Below are 12,134 nucleotides of genomic sequence, written 5' to 3'. Positions count from 1 at the left end.
TTAATTCCATAATATTTGTGAACGGAATAACGAAGAACAATTTGTCCTTGTGAATTATTGTGTTTAAAATGCGTGTGTGTATTTTAATATTTCATTCCTTGATACCTTCTATAAAGAATTTATTGGAACCTTGGGTGGAGCCCACCATTTAATACTTTTCTGCTCCTCTGATATGCCCCGCCCATTTCCACTTTCACACCGTAAACAATTTTACAGAACCAAATATCAATGAATGACACTGTCAGAATTCCGTTCACAAATACATATTTTGCAATTGCATTTCATTAAAGTTCCAGACAATGAAGAAATATATATAGAATAAGAACTATCAGTTTAATAGCACCGTCTTTCAGACAAATAATGTCTCTTCTCATAGAGACGAAATTTGGTCAGAGTGCAATCAGGCTCATTTTATATGCTTTTCTGTCTGATATCAAATGTCTGTCAGATGTCCGAATAGGTTTATGAATATTTTTATCAATCAGATGTCTGTCAGATGTCTGAATTAATTTATGAATATGTTTTTATCAGTCAGATGTCTGTCAGATGACCGAATTGTTTTATGAGTATGTTTTTATCTGTGAGATGTTAAATGTTTGTCAGATGCCCGAATTGATGTATACAGTCAAAACCGTTTACGACGACATCGTTTAGAGCAATATACCGGTTATATTGACCAAAATCAAAGGATCCGGTTGAATTACATTAGACCGCCTCATAAAAAAACACAGATTTTTACGCCATTGCTTATGACAACATATCTCTTTAAGCGACTAGCGACATTTAACTGACGATTGACCGATTTTCGGAGAATTATATCTGTTAGAACGACCAGCCGTATTGTCAACATTTAAATAGGTGAGAGCAGTATCCCCTTTCCACATCTGGCACACTAAAGGCATTAAGATAGGAAAGGTAAAAAAAATCGACTCGAGTTTATAGTCCTATTGAACTTTAAAAAAAACCAAATAGGTACACGTGTATGCAGTATAATCGAAACCCAAAGCCCGCTTTCTCATTTCTCTTCAATCAGTTTGTTACTTATCTGAACACAAGACGCACCAAACTTATTGTTGAGCTATTCGTGAAACTTTTAACATATCGCAAAGAAAAACAAAACAAATTACTATTTTAGAAAAATCGCGTAAATCAAAGCTTGAGAGTTGAATTACAAACAAAGATTTGGCCGCAGAATATGGTTTATTACACTCGACGATTACAACCATTTGGAAAGAGAGCGAAAAAATTCAAACACTTTTTGAGAACAATTTATTGAAAATGAAACGAGCAATGACTACGAAGCATAAAGATATGAAGGAAGCTTTGCTAAAGTGGTTTAAATATCAAAGGACAAATAATGTGCCAAAAAATAGACCAATTCTTCAACAAAAATCAAATGGTTTTACTCAGCGTTTTGTTGGATTCAACATTTCCGAACTAGGCACACTGTATCGTCGCGTCGGAAGGCAGGGAGTGATGAAGCTGTAAGTGTTGATAGTGGTGTAATAGAAGAATGCATGTCACAAAAGTGACCAGATGACATTTTTAACGCTGACGAAACCGGACTTTTTTTATAATACGACGCCAGGATGGACTTTGAAGTTCAAAGGAGACTTTGGGCAGAAATTTATCTAAGACGAGACTGACGATCAGCAAATATGACAGGTTTCTGTAAAAGGAAGCTTTTAGTTATAGACAAATCTAGGAAACCAAGATGTTAGAAAAACACGCTTACTGCCGGTAACGTATGAAAACTATATGAAATCTTGGATGACATTATGATGTATGATGACATGAAAGATGATTTCGAAAAGCACACAATAAGAAAATTCTACTTTTAGTTGATAACTGTCCTGCTCATCCGGCTATTATTAATTTGAAATGCATTAAACTTGTGATTTTACCACCACATCTTATATCTGTAGTGCAACTAATGGACCAAGGTGTAATGTGTAAAATTTCATTATAGTCATGGGAAAAAGTTTTACCAAAAACTATTGCGAACTGTTTTAGACAGGCAAACACTTCTTGACAATACCCTCAGATGATGTGACCGATGAAGAATATTCATTTGGCTCAATTAGCCCAAAATTTAAGACCTGCTTTATCTAGTACTGAAGCAGAGGAGTTTATTGATGAGGATAACTCTATTGCAATTTATGCACCAGCTACGGAAGAAAATATTGTACAAGAAGATCAAGAGTACTACAGAAGTGTTTCCAACAAACTGAAATGTCAGATTTTGTTAATGTAGAAAATCTATTAATATATCTACGTAATGTCTTTTATTATAATTTTGATGTGAAATAAATCAAATGTAGCTTTATTTTATACATGGATATTAATCAAACATTCAATAATAAGTCTTGGCTATCTAATAACAACGTCATCGGCTGTTACGACTATCGGTTTTAACGACAAAATATATCCGTTTGATGTCGTCATATTAGATTTTGACTGTAATTATTCTTTTATCTGTCAGATTTTCGGGTTAGTTTATGAATATGTGTTTATCTGTCAAATGTTAAATATCTGTCAGATTCTTTGATTGGTGTAAAATTGTTTTTATCAGATTTCCGATTATTTTATGAATATGCTACCACATGTCTTACAGATGTCCGATTTGATTTATGAATGTTTTTTTATCTCCCAAATGTTTGTCATATGTCCGATTGCTTAATGAATTTGGTTTTGATGATTTTGGTTATGATGTATGAATATGTTTTTATATGTCATATATGTTCCTTAACTGTCTGGGACTTTATAAGCAACATTGTATCGTCGTAAATGTATATTGTATAATGTATTTGTCCTAGTCGTCTTAATAAGGGGCACGCTAAAGAGACTAAATTAACCTTTAAAAAATCGAAAAACTATGATATATATATATATATAATATTATTGACAAGCTTTTTTCGATCAGTTATAGATGTATATATGATATTATATATACATCTATATACGTGGAAGCCCATTAATATACGGGGAAAATTATCTCTCCAACTGATATAACCACCAAAGAGATCTAAAGTAAAATATCAAATGGATGGAAAAGTTATTGGACACTGAGGGAGATCATGAAAGAACAGATTCTCGACTAAACCCACTGCCAAAGAGTCATGGAACGAAGCACGCTGAGAATAAGAAAATAAATCAAACAAAGTAACACAGCAGCTAGCTATAATGGAGATGGACGAATCAACTATGTCTCCCAACTGGGGAACTCCCATGACAAATGGAGCAAAATATTGACGGAATAGAGAAGGAAAACGCGAAGAGGCCAACAACGCAAACGATGGGAGGACGAACTCAAATTAACAGCAGGCTACAATTGGAGAAGAGTCGCAAAGGACAGAGATCAGTGGAAAGGTTAAGAGGAGGCCTTTGCCAAAAGCCACACCGAACTTCGAGATATACTGTAGTAAGAATATCTGAAAGATCACAGATCACACAGTTTCAGAATATAAAGGCTATATTATTATCATTACTATGTAATAAAAATTGAATTACGCTAAAAATTAATATTATTTGACGCAGTTATATTGTAGCTAATCATAGACACATGGCCCCTAGGGCCATCTCTGGGTGTGACCCGATGCCGTGGTTCATAAATACAACAATAAAATATTGCTTTTAATTAAAAGAATAAGATACTTTCTACTACAAAGGATGTTTTAAAAAAGAAAGTGCTTCTACTAGGATTTCCTCATTCACACTCAAATATTTTTATTTATATAGGTAAACAAGTATGAACGTCAACAGAAAAGATGTTAAATTGATTCTAAATTTAAAACCAGTTCGCAAGTCAAGGGCGTTGAGCGGGCGAGAAGAACTGGTAAGAAACTCTCCTCCACTCTTTTTAATCGTAACGTAACGTAACGCAACGCAACGTAATATAACGACACTGAAGGGACTCTGTATTTTATGGCGTTGTAGAGAGTTGTCGTTACGAAATGTCGCGAAGAAAGTGCGTATTAGTGATACTTTGTCAATAACTACTAGAGTTCGCAGTTTAGTATTTTCTTTTATGTAATAGGAGACAAACGGGCAGGAGACATCTAATTTTAATTGAAGCCCATGGATGTGAGTCCAGACGGCTCGCAAGTGGGTCGCCGGCCTGTCAGACTTTTCTCAATTCAAATCTCTTTAGCGTGTCTCTATTTTTAGTGCAATTACAAAGGCCTCATGGAAAGACTGTTATTGTATAAAAAAATAAATCTGTGAGATTTACGTCTTTTTGTGTGAGTTACGAAAAGTGTTTTGCAGCTATTGGATTGATAGAGGCATTACTGTGACTTGTGTGTCAAAATCTATTACATATTCGTATTTAGAGACCAGCTAATCTGGCTTTACTATAATTAACTTTATAACGCGAAATTTCCGTTGCTCGCAACAAAAAGTATTTTGCTACTGTTGGGTTAATTGAGGCTATGTATGGCAAAATCCATCACATATTTAGAGACGCAAGTCTAGAGCATGTCAAATGATGGAAACTCACACAAGTCTAGCTAATCTGGCATCACCGGAATGTATAAAAGTACTTTATTACGAAAAATGTCTGTTTTTCCCAACAAATTTTGTTCCTACCTGCTACCAATAACAGTACAAAAACCTCGATATTCTCTCCATACAGAAACTGATCCTGCAGCAGTGTCATATCATTAAATATCTGTGTGTACCCAAACCTGAACCCTTGTGCCTCAAACAGCCTCCGCATTATGACGCCATTTCAATCTCCTTGAGTTCCTTGACAGCTACATCCCAACGATGGAAGCTCAGACCGAGGTCTAAATATGGGAGTGGAAACTTAATATCTGCTTGAAACATAGCAACGTGCCACTTTTCTAATAATTCAACTTCATTTCACAGACTACAATAAAGTTGGTGAACTGACGCAACATGTAACCATTTTCAATTATGTATTTATGTGTTAGCTGTGAAATTGTGTAGATAATAAAGATATAGCTGTGTGGTGTCTTTGTTTTATTGGAAATAATAATATAGATTGCATTTTCTACCGCATTTACCAAGAACAGTCGTCAGAGTTGTTCGGATTAATACCTGCAGCTGAGTTTCATCGTCGGATGTCGAGAATATGTAATACTTTAGAGTTCTTCAAGTAAAGAGCGTACTGTTTCGCAGAAAATGCTTGGGATCTTTTAAAAAAAAGATTATAATTCACAAAGAAAATAGAATAAAATAAAAGCATGTCTTCTCGTATTAGACTTAGGAGAACGTCTGGGAATGTAAGGTTGTTGATGCATGGGAAAAAATGATGATAAGAATATAGCACAGGATATGTCAGCAATATAGGATGCATAGAGGAGTAGTAACAGTACCAAAACTTAATAGCCTGGCAATTCACCGAGGCCTTTGGCATTGAGTGTCCATGAGCGGCGGTATGACTTAACATCATGTGAGCCTTTTTTTAGTTTTATTGCACCGTGTTCTATATAGAAAACGATATTGTTGAAGGCCTTTTACAGATCAGTTCTGCCTGGATTTTTCAAGCGTAAGCCATGTCGTTCGTTGGTTAATGTGCAAGTGAATTCTCAGACTATTAATTAATTTAACACATGAACATTTTTCACTTCGATAGAAACTGAATACTTAACTTGATTATCAAGTTATCGGATCCGGTAAGAGATGGTAAAAACAACAAAATAGCAAAACATATTTCTGTGCGCTGTAACTCTTGGAAAAGATGTCTTAATAATTATTTTTTATTTCCAAACACATACATTTCGCGCAATAACACATTGCATTTTATTAATGTATTATACAAACACTTTCCTCTGAACACATTTAAACATCATTCAATTGTAATGATTTTAATTTCTTATTTGTCCATCTTCTTATGTCAACCATCTGGTAAAAACCCTTAAAAATAAATATGTTTCAGATTTGGCGCCATTTTGAAATGTCAGTTGATCAGATGAAATAAAATATGTATAACAGTCAAAATAAAAAATTAAATAAAAATGCGCTGAAATTGTGGCAAATGTTTAATAAAAATAGTGAATACTACTAATAACTTCTTCTGCTTATAGTTAGCGTAATGTGGTCTGTAGTCTGGCGTCGATATATTTTTGGTTCCCGCAAAACGTTCAGTTAAAGCCTACATTCTTGCACAGGTAGCGCTGTTCCAAATGAAAAATTTAAATCTAGGTTTCACACGACTAGATAGCGTTTTCCACATTTTCCTCTTAAGTTTATAACAATTAAATCCTTAAATTTCTATAATATTCAATATTAACTAGATCAATTTATCGATAAAAAATATAAAAATCGTTCCCAATCGGCCATTTTGTTTACAATAATGTGATTTGATTGCAGGTTTTTCTGAGGGATGTGTTCAAGTTTTTCGTAACAATCACCGGAGGGTCCATAGCTACAGCCGTAAGCGGTGTTGGTGAGATAGCCGCTCTAAGTACTCACCACCAATATGTTTGAAGCGTCAAAGCAATCAATACATTCACTCTTACGTTATAATACAAGAAAATGATAAAGCGCAGAGACTTCGGTCTCAACATCGCGGTGGTAACTAATTCGACCCTCTTTTGGACAAAAGTCTTGAGGAAAACAATAAATTAAAAGCTGTGCCCGTGAAATGCGTTTATAGCCATAGATTTTTAATTTTTTTCTCCATAGAAACACTGTTCCAAACTCAAGGAATAAAATATATCTGCAGTCCGAGAGTTGTATTCACCTAGTAGCTTCAGCGTACAACTCTCATCCCTGAGGTCGTAGGATCGATCCCCGGCCGTGCACCAAGTTAATTACTAACATTAATGAAAAAATTGATATATTTTAAAACAATCTTCCAATTTACAACTTTGTTTATCATGCTCTTCATGAGGATTAAGATTCTATATAGTAATTTTTACGTTTGCTTGTTTAATTGTTGTCTTGCTAGCTTGCTTATGTTCTCATTTAATTGTGTATGTGTGTAACATTTCTAATGTCGTATAATTTTATGCAAACATGTAGTTTAACATTGTATAAATAAATAAATAATAAGTTCTTACGATCATAATTTACTGTTGCACAAGAAGAATACTTTGCGTTGTGATTTGAGCTTGTTGTTGTTGAGCAGGTTGAGATGTTGATTTTATTTTAAAGTGTTTAAAGATAAATGGAAAGGAGAAAAAACATTGCGTTTTAGTGATACTTTGTCAATAACTACTAGACTTCGCAGTTCAGTATTTTTTTAAGTAATCGGAGACTCACATGCTATTAGGTGATGCCCATGGATGTGAGTCCAGACGGCTCTCAAGTGCGTCGCCGGCCTTTCAGACGTTTCTCAATTTAAACCTCTTTAGCGTGTCCCTATTATAAGTGTAATTACAAAGGCCTTATGGAAAGATGGTTATTATATAGAAAAATAATTCTTCTGTGAGTTACCTCTTTTTGTTTGAGTTCCGAAAAGTATTTAGCAACTGTTATGTTAATTGAGGCATTACTATGACTCCTCTATGTCAAAATCCATCACATATTAAGAGAAGCAATTCTAGGGCATGTCAAGTGATGCAAATGGACTCAAGTCTAGCTAATCTGGTATCAGTGGACAATTATTTATAAAAATAGTTTATTACGATAATTTTCTGTTTTCCCAACAAATTTTGTACCTACCTGCCACCAATACCAACACAAAAATCTCGACCGAGCTCAGCCTGAGGTCTAAACATGGGAGTGGATACTTAATCTGCTTCGATCATAGCAACGTACCATTGTTCTAATAATTAAACATCATTACACAGACTACTATAAAATTGGTGTAAGACAAACATGTAACCATTTTCAAGCATGTATTTATGTGTTAGCTGTGCATTTGTGTAGATAATAAAGAATAAAGATTAATAATAATATAAATTACATTTTCTATCGCATTGGAGAGTGGTCAGAATTGTTCGGAATAATATCTGCAGCTGAGTTTCATCTTTGGACGTCGAGAATAGAGATGGAGAGAGATCTTCAAGAAAAGAGCGTACCAATACTTAATAGACCAGCCATTCGCCGAGCCCTCTAGCATTAAGTGTCCAGGGGCGGCGTTATAAGTTTGCCCCGTGTTCTATATAAAAAAAAAGATAAAAAGAAAAATATTGTTGAAGGACCTTTATAGATCAGCTCTGCCGGGATTTTTCAAGCGTAAGCCGTGTCGTTAGTTGGTTAATGAACAAGTGAATTCTCAGACTTTTAATTAATTTAACACTTGATTATTACATTATCGGACTCGGTAAGAGATGGTAAAAACAACAAAATAGCAACATTTATTTCTATACACTATATCTCATTGAAAAGATCTTTTTCTAATTATGTTTATTTCCTAACACATACATTTCGCGCAATATCTCTTATATATTATAATGTATTATATAAACTCTTTTTTCTCCACACATTTAAACACCATTCAATCGCAATGCTTTTAATTTAATATTTAAAAGCATTGTGTTCCTTATCTGTAAACCATCTTATTTTTTAAGAACGAAAATTTTAGCAAATTGTCAAATAAAAACACTTAAAAATAAGTATGTTTCAGATTTTGCGCCATTTTGAACTGTCGGTTGATCAAATGAAATCATATACATGAAAATCAAGCTAAAAAAATGCGCTGAAATTGTGTCTGTTAGCTTGATGTGGTCTGTATTCTGGTATCCATATTATATGTTTCCCGCAAAACGTTCAGTTAAAGCCTACATTCTTACACAGGTAGCGCTTTTCCAAATGAAACATTTAAGTCTAGATTTCACACGACTAGATAGCGTTTTCCACATTTTCCTCTTAAGTTTATAATTAAATCCTTATATTTCTAAAATATTCAATATTAACTAGATCCATTTATCGATAAAAAATATTAAAATCGTTCCCAATCGGCCATTTTGTTTACAATAACGTGATTTGATTGCATGTCTTTCTGAGGGATGTGTTCAAGTTTTTCGTGACAATCACCGGAGGGTCCATAGCTACAGCCGAAAGCGGTGTTGGTGAGATAGCCGCTCTAAGTACTCACCACCAATATGATTTAAACGTTCTAATACAAGAAAATGATTAAGCGAGACTTCGGTCTCAACATCGCGGTGGTAACTAATTCGACCCTCTTTTGGACAAAAATCTTGAAGAATACAATAAATTTGTAGCTGTCCCCGAGAACTACATTTTATTAATTTTACTTTATTTTTTTTTCTCCATAAAAACTGTCTTCCGAGTTCAAGAAATAAAATATATCTGCAGTCCGAAAGATGTATCTGCCTAGTAGCTTCAGCATACAACTCTCATGCCTGCGTAGGGTCGAATATAAATATATATATTTAGGTTCACATCTTTACTAAGATATAAACATTGGTGTATATTTAAGTTAGATATAGTATTTTCCTTAGTTTAAACAAAATTTGTGAACATATGCGGAGCATTCATTCGGAGAAAAGTAGGAAATTCATTGATGTATCTGACTGATTGTATGTAGTCTCCTGGTGTCATCTTTGAACGCCAAGATTCGAGTTCCTTGACAACCCCATCCCATCGATGGAAGCTCAGACCGAGGTCTAAATATGGGAGTGAATACTTTATATCTGTTTCAAACATAGCAACGTTCTACTGTTCTCATAACTAAGTCTTTAATGTGAGCCTTTTTTTGTTTAGTTGCCTCATGTACTATATAAAAAACGATATTGTTAAAGGCTTTTGATAGATCAGTTCTGCTTAGATTTTTCAAGCGTAAGCCCTGTCGTTAGCTCGTTACGTGCAAGTGAATTCTCAGACTTTTAATTAATTTAACACTTCATTATTACATTATCGGACTCGGTAAGAGATGGTAAAAACAACAAACTCTTACAAGACTTATTTCTGTGCACAGTAACTCTTTGAAATGAAAAATCTCTTAATAATTATTTATATTTCCAAACACATACATTTCGCGCAATAACACATGACTCTTTATTATTGTATTATACAAACTCTTTCCTCTGTAAACATTTAAACACCATTAAATCGCAATGCTTTTATTTTAATATTAAAAAGCATTTTATTTCTTATTTGTAAACCAACTTTTTGTTTTTAAGAACGAACATTTTAGCAAATTGTCAAATAAAAACCCTTAAATATAAATATGTTTCAGATTTGACGCCATTTTGAAATGTCAGTTGATCAGATGAAATGAAATACGTATAATGGTCAAAATAAAATAAAAATGCGCTGAAATTGTGGCAAATGTTTTAAAAAAATATTGAATTCTGCTAATAACTTCTTCTGTTTATAGTAAGCTTAATGTGGTCTGTATTCTGGCGTCGATGTATTTTTGGTTCTTGCAAGACGTTGTGTTAAAGCCTACATTCTTACACAAAATGCGCTATTCCAAATGAAAAATGTAAGTCTAGGTTTCACACGACTAGATAGAGATTTCCACATTTCCTCTTAAGTTAATAATTAAATCCTTATATTTCTATAATATTCAATGCAGGTTTTTCTGTGGGATGTATTCAAGTTTTTCGTAACACTCATCGGAAGGTCTATAGCTACAGCCGTAAGTGGTGTTGGTGAGATAGCCGCTCTAAGTACTCATCACCAATATGATTTAAACGACAAAGCAATCAATAGATACTACAACGTTCTAATACAAGAAAATGATAAAACGAAGAGACTTCGGTCTCAACATCGCGGTGGTAACTAATTCGACCCTCTTTTAGACAAAAATCTTGAAGAAAACAATAAATTAGTAGCTGTGCCCGTGAACTACATTTTAGTAATTTTACTTATCCTATAGCCATAGATTTTTCATTTTTTTTCTCCATATAAACACTCTTCCGAGTTTAAGGAATAAAGTATATGTGCAGTCCGAGAGCTGTATTCGCCTAGTAGCTTCAGCGTACAACTCTCACCTGAGGTCATAGGGTCGATCCACAGCCGTGCACCAATGGAAAGGACGGCTCGCAAGTGCGTCGCCGGTCTTTCGGACTTCTCAATTTAAACCTCTTTGGCGTGTCCCTATTATTGGTGTAATTACAAAGGCCTCATGGAAATATATTATTGTATAGAAAAAGAAATCTTCTTTGGGATTTACGTCTTTTTGTGTGAGTTATGAAAAGTATTTAGCATTTGTTGTGTTAATTGAGGCATTACTTTGACTCCTCAATGTCAAAATCTATCAAATATTTAGAGACTCAATTCTAGGACATGTCAAGTGATGGAAATGGACACAAGTCTAGCCAATCTGGCATCACCGGACAATTATGTATAAAAATACTTTATCACGAAAATTTTCTGTTTTTCCCAACAAATTTTGTACCTACCTACCAAAACCCTCGATATTTTCACCATACAGAAGCTTAGACCACCGTCTAAATATAGGAGTGGATAGTTAATATCTGTTTCAAACATAGCAACGTACCACTGTTCTCATAATTAAACATCATTTCATAGACTACAATAAAGTTGGTGAACTGAGGTAACATGTAACCATTTTCAATTATGTATTTATGTGTTAGCTGTGAAATTGTGTTGATAATAAAGATATAGCTGTGTGGTGTCTTTGTTTTATTGAAAGATTATTAGGAATGCGTGTCTCAATATTTCGCTTATATTTAGTGTAGCCAATCATCATAAAAATTGTGACAACGTTCTGATAATGTGATACTCTATTTCGTCTCGAGGATTGTTGTATATTCGATACCTCTTACGTGTGTTTTCTTTTTCAGCAAGTAATTTTATCAAGGAGGAACTGAATCAAACTGTATATTTAAATTTCATAATGGACGTTTTAGGAACAAATTTATTAATAGTAGTGTTAAGAAATTTGTAGAACTCAGATACCATACCATTATCATTATCATGAGCGCATAGGCTATCATTCCAATCGATGGTTTTCAGATCCCCTATAATAGACACATAGACACACTATACAATCACTTTCCTCTGTACACATTTAAATACTATTAAATCGCAATTGTATTTCTTATCTGTAAACCATCTTGTTTTTTAAGAATGAAAATTTTAGCAAATTGTCTAATAATCACTTAAAAATAAGTATGTTTCAGATTTGGCGCCATTTTGAGCTGTTAGTTGATCAGATGAAATGAAATACATGTGCATTGCTATATCAGTCAAAATAAAATAAAAATGCACTGAAATTGTAGCAAATG

The 12,134-nt window shown here is 33.9% G+C and overlaps 1 long non-coding RNA gene across 1 annotated transcript; it reads left to right on the top strand.

The window, feature by feature from the left end:
• Positions 1-10,157: 10,157 nt before the first annotated feature.
• On the top strand, positions 10,158-11,519 carry LOC123718684. The gene is made up of 2 exons (XR_006755051.1): positions 10,158-10,363; positions 10,457-11,519. It is a non-coding gene; the product is annotated as an uncharacterized LOC123718684 (long non-coding RNA).
• Positions 11,520-12,134: the final 615 nt, after the last annotated feature.

This window comes from Pieris brassicae, chromosome Z (genome assembly GCF_905147105.1).
Source record: "Pieris brassicae chromosome Z, ilPieBrab1.1, whole genome shotgun sequence".
Classification (NCBI taxonomy): domain Eukaryota; kingdom Metazoa; phylum Arthropoda; class Insecta; order Lepidoptera; family Pieridae; genus Pieris; species Pieris brassicae.
The sequence above is the reverse complement of the archived record's forward strand: the minus strand, read 5'-3'. Positions and strand labels throughout refer to the sequence as shown.